Source organism: Trachinotus anak, unplaced genomic scaffold (assembly GCF_046630095.1).
Source record: "Trachinotus anak isolate AG129_WGS33_773 ecotype Australia unplaced genomic scaffold, CSIRO_AGI_Tana_v1 ptg000019l, whole genome shotgun sequence".
Classification (NCBI taxonomy): Eukaryota; Metazoa; Chordata; class Actinopteri; order Carangiformes; family Carangidae; genus Trachinotus; species Trachinotus anak.
This window is the reverse complement of record NW_027273870.1, coordinates 8674728-8680727: the sequence shown is the minus strand read 5'-3', so window position 1 is coordinate 8680727 and position 6000 is coordinate 8674728.

Genomic DNA, 6000 nt, shown 5'->3' with positions numbered 1-6000 from the left:
TCTTGAGTGATTCATCAAGGCCTGGATGGACTTCAAGCTGGCAGAAGTCCTGATCCTTGGTTGTAACAAAGAGGAAAGTAACGGACAAATTCTGTTTATTTGCTAAGAGGGGTCCAGATACCTTTTATCACAGATAATCCAGTTAAGGGCCTGGGAAAGATCTTTGACTGCACCCTGAGGGACACTGCACTACTCCAAGCCAGCAGTGGTGGACATATTTGGGCCACCAGGGAAGTTCAAAATTTGGATCTACCAATATGGCCTCCTCTGGCCACTGCCAAGCTACGACGTTCCACTTACCATCATTGAGGGCTTTGAGAAGAAGGTTAGTCATTCCTGCACAGGTCAGTTTTTTTCTTTGCTCACAAAGTAGACTAATGGTTGTTTCAATCAACAAGGCTTAGATTCCTCACAGCAGCTGTTGTAGTGGATGGCGAATTATCTTAGAATATGGAAAGCAAACCACAGTAACGCCATTCATTCAGAAAGTTAATGAAAGAAATGCTGAGTGAGAGGTTGCATTGAGTAACAGAAACTAGTGAAACAGAAGCTAGCCTGCATGTGCTAGCATCAGCATGTTAGCATTTTCATTTTGAGCACATTAGCCAGTGATGTTAGCATTTAGCTCAGGCAGTGCTGTTGCTAAGTTAAAGCCTCACACAACCATTACCGTGGCTGTGCATGCATGTGTCTAGAACTAAATTACTGGAGTGCTCCTTTAGGTTTCATGGGAAAACTCTACATTTTGTTTTTAAGTGCATAACAGAATTTGACTATCCTGTCCAAACATCTTGGAGGTGTTGACTAGATGCCGAGTACAAACAAATGTTCAACCTGAAATGTACGTCTGTTTCTGTGTATTTACTGTGGTGTGATAAGTCACAACAAAACAGTGTTTCACCCACAGCCTGTGTCTGTAGTCATTTGCATTCTTTCCTTTCTCTGTGAGTGTTAGTGTAACTAACATAGCACTTGAGACTCTGTCACCGATGTTCTGTTATGTAGCCATGTGTTAACCCTGAAGCTATGAACAGCCTTCTGCAAATTGCGCACAGTTGGGTTCTGCCTCATTCCATAGACAAACCGATATGTTCTAAAATAAAATCAGACAAATAAATCCCTGAGGTGAAGACATCCAATTATTTCTGTTTCGGTTTCCCTGTTAACGTCTCATTATTGTACTCTTTTTCTGTAACTTTTGTCTCAGGAGATGACTGAATTCACAGTTTATTCCCCCAACTCTTAAACCCTGGGAAAAACACATCACTGGAGATATAGTATGTACTATATGCATTACATACTACACACAATGTTAGGTGCTGCATGAGGGATGAATTAATCAGTGTAATTCCGTGTCCTTGGTTTGTTTGATTAATGTGACAACAGCTGCTCCTACAAACATCCATTGTGGAGCAACACATTAGAGTGACATCAGGTCACAAATATATTTATATTTACATCTGTATTTGTGACGGTTGGCAGACACTCAACTTTCAATGTTGCTCAGTATTTACGAGTAACACAAGGATAAATGTCTGCCAGTCAAAGCACAATAACTGCATGAAATGCAGTACAACCAGGATTTCCAAACAGAAACAATGAACTAAAAATGCTCTCTTTAAATTCAAATAAATGGAATATGTATTTGACAATTGTCAAATGAAAAAAATTAGATGATGTGATTTACTAGTTTTAGAACCAACCTAACCCTAACCCCCATTTTTCTATTTTTACTGAAATTTCAGCAGCTCAAATCCAGTGAATAACCTTAAATGGTACAAAGGTGGTGAACTGCCTAAGGTAAAAAACAAAATAAAAAACTTTAGGTCAACAAAAACTGAAAAAATCATGTAAAGATCAATGGATGCAGATAAGATGTGAAACATCCAGGTATTATTTTTGTTGAAGTAAACTGTAAATGGTTGCACCTCACATTTGGTCACATTGTTTTGCCTTCTTTCAAACCTGGAAAGATATGCAATCTATGCATACAGTAAGTGATCTCCTGTTGTATTTGTGGGTGTCTGCACCAAGATTGTGAAATTCTCCATCTCGTTTGTGTCTGGTTCACAGAGTTTGAGAGTGCAGAAGACAAACATTCAACCCTCCTCTGAGGATCTCTGGAAGGGGGCATCTTGTCAAAATGATTTCAGTGAAAACAAAACCATTAAAACCAATTTAATCATTGAAATTGATTCCTGTGTTTCCTCAATTGAAACAAAATGCTAAAATATCAAGCAAAAATGATCATCACATATCATAAAACAAAACTGCTGAGTGGATAATGGAGAGGAAACTTGCTATTCTGAGACCATGAGTAATTATTTCAAGTTCACAAGCTTTAAACCTGAAGTGCTGAACTTTTGTCTCCCATGACCATTGGTATGGAGACAAATCCCTGTGGGCTGCAACATCAGTTGGTCGTCAAAAAATCCATAAAGTCTGGTATGTTTTTATCTGGCCCATCTCTTTACCAGCCCTCTCTGTGTGCCTGTCATCTGGGGTGCACATGAAAGAATGTGCTGTCAATCACAGATTAGTTACAACCTCACAGATGAGACCAGAACACCCCCCCCAGCCATCCGACTATGGTGTTTGTCATCACTGTTGATCACTTTGTTTTTCAGATTGAAATCCTTCCTCTGAATGCTGCATTTAATTATTATCTGGAGCATTAGAAACTTTTCTTGGACATATTTTTGGTTCTTTCACCATGAATCTGCCATACTCTGTCCATCACTAAGGTTGCTCCCCTCATCAGCTCTGGCCACTTGCAAGTTGATGTAAAACACATCAGTGCAGGAGTGTCGCCACACACACCAGATTTAAAATTCCACTGTGTCAAAACTTATCTGGTGCTGATAGTCTTAATCAGCATTGTGTGAACTTGTTGGCAAATGGCTTGAATATAGGATGTTTTCATTTACTGTATATGATTGATTTACATGTAAAAGTCCCACACTCCAGGTATAATATTGTCAGGATTGATAAAAATGTGCAGTTGCCCAATGCAGTTTACATTGCTGTGCATGGAAGTTTTCCCTGTCTAGTAATGAGGACATAGAAACTGCACTGATTTTGTTGTGGTGGCTAAATGGTTACTATGCAGTCCTTTGGGGTGTTTTTAATTTATTTGGGCTTTAGTGTCACCTGACTGTAGAGGCGGAATGTGAGCTAGAAAAGGCAGTGTGTATGTGTATGTGTGTGTGCAGTGCAGCCAACAACAGAAGGCTAACAGTTGGGCTTTTGGGGCGAAAGAACAGTACATCTGTCAACAGTTCCCAGGTCCCCTGCATCTGTGACTGTGTGTGTGTGTGTGTGTGTGTGTGTGTGTGTGTGTGTGTGTGTGTATCTGTATGATCCTTATGTACGAGAACACATATAGATCATAGATGAACTGTATGATATGTTTCGTGAGTTTTTTTTTTTTTACCAAACTGCATTGAGACCAAGCGATATATCAACTGTTCATATACTGTTTTGATATTTCTATACTAATAATAATAATAATAATAATAATAATAATAATAATAATAATAATAATAATAATAATAATAATAATAATAATGATAATAATAATGATAATAATGATACTTTTGCATGCAACTTTTTTAATACAGTGAAATGCAGTGCATTCAGACTGCATTAGACAGTGGTTATGTTCAGTCGTATTCACAGAGAAAGAGAAATTATATTCCTCCCATACATTTTCTTTATTTTGCTTTTAATTCTCAAACTGTGTCATTTGAAACATCTGAATCCTCTCTTGCAATATGATTAGCAGTGTTTATGTGTGTGTATTTATGAATGTGTCCACAAAGTATAATGTGCATCTGAGTGTGTTTGTGTATGTGCCCTTGTGTGACATTGTACTAAACAGAGAGGAAGGGAGAAAGAAAAGTGAAGGACAAAATAAAACAGATAGGGCACACTCACTTGCCTGCACTGATGTGAGACCGTGCATGAGGTATGAGGTTATTTCATATTTAGATGAATTTAATTTTTCACGGCAGCTCGGGCACCTTTAAATCTGCCATTTGGTGTTGTGCTCATAAATATGAGACAGTCTGCTACTCTGTAAAAAAGAGTGAATACTCTGTCAAAGGTCAGAGTACAAAACTGTCTGGATAACAGATTGAGGAAGTAAACAAGGGAGCATTTCAATGACTGAATACGCCCATGCCTAGATCCTTACTTTCTCTTCCTTTTCTCTTTAAGACTACAAGACTGAATACACATAGACTGATATGAATCATTTGGTATCTACAGTATGTAATGCATTGGTTCATTCTAACACCTCCCTGCTGTTCATTTTGTTTTTACTATAAATAAACATCCATGACACAGATTCCTATATAACTACTGCACCTCATAATGGCTGTACCGGTGGTTCAGATTTTCTCTCAGTGATCAAACTGAAGCAGATTATTGCTGCCTGATCTGTAGATCAGACAAACAGAGACCTCATTAACATCTTATCGAGGCTAAATAATACAACAGAATCAAATGGCAGCTCGCATTGCAAAACAACCATGTCAAATTAGTACACACATACACAATCACACCCACGAGAGATTCATTCAGTGCTGGGCCACGCGTTGATTAAACGGTTTAATGGTCACACAGGGAAATAATTGGAAATAATTAATAATGGTAATTAAATTAGGGAGTCTTCACAGCTTTGTTCAGCTTTGTCTACTACATGAGCTGACTGAGACTCTTCAGAGTTCTAGCCTCAGACAAGCTAAAAGACCAAAGGAGTTTGGTCTTGGAGGTGGGAAAACCGGATGAGGAGACTTGAGGTTTTAACCAAAGATACATCCGTAAATAAACAATGTGGATACAATTTTTCTGCATTTATACACACATTATTATCACACACACACACACACACACACACACACAATTAGCTGTTAGAATTACTTTTAGTTTCAATGATAGAGACCTGATAATTTTTTATTCTGTTGCATTTCCATCTTTCATTATATCAGAGTTGTACTTCTCCAAGCTGCACAAAGAGGAGTATGTACAGGAGTTTATGTGGCTGTTTCTTTCGTTTTTTCTTTCTACTTACATGTAGTACATTTGTTTTTGTCTCTGTTTGAAACTTTCATGGCAGGGGTTGAATCAGCTATTCAGCTTGCTTGCTGCGCAGATCCACATGATATATTGTTGAGATATGAGAGGTGTGCATGTTGGCTCCTCTGTGAGCCTCTGCCACCTACTGTTACCCATAACACCACTCTGCATAGGTCTGTTGAGATGTGTATCTTTGGGGAAGCATAATAGAGTGCTGCTGGGAACGTTGAAGGTACACAACAACTTCTGTTGTCTCATTTAGCGACTTTTTAGGAAACCAAACCAGAGACATTGTCTTCTTCTTTGTCAAAATCTGATGCCAAGATTACAGAACTCACAACTGACAGCAATTCAGATCTGTTATGTTAGCAGAGACTAATGTAGCTTCAAGCAGAGACGAGTTGTGGGCTCTAGATGTCTAGGAAACACACTCCTTTCTAACTCCACCTTGTCAGGTTTTTTTCTTGCAGTCTTGTTCTTGTATTCTTCAGACCAGTGCTGACTCCAGGGTCATTACTTGAGGCAGCTTATCAGAGCTACAAAAGGCTTTATATAATGCTTTTCCACATTATGTGACACCTGTGAACAGACTTTATTGTGGAAAATAGGTGAGATTCCCCTTTAAGAACATTTGTTTTTATCATCAGTTAATGGCAGTCATGTCCGGAAACCTGACGACATCCCAAAGTGTTTTGTAAGTCTTCTCTTCTTTTCACTGCCCCTCATTAATTTTCACACCCATCCCCAGAAGAAAGCTGGGTGCATTGCAGCTCTCCCATTTACATGATTTCTTGGCACAGTGTGTGGTTTGATAGTGCCATCCCCTTTGATGATTCCTTAAAAAATCACTGGACTAGAGTGAGATGGAGAAAATGACTGTGGGTGGGTTGATATAGCCTGTGTGTGAAAGCTCAGGGTTTA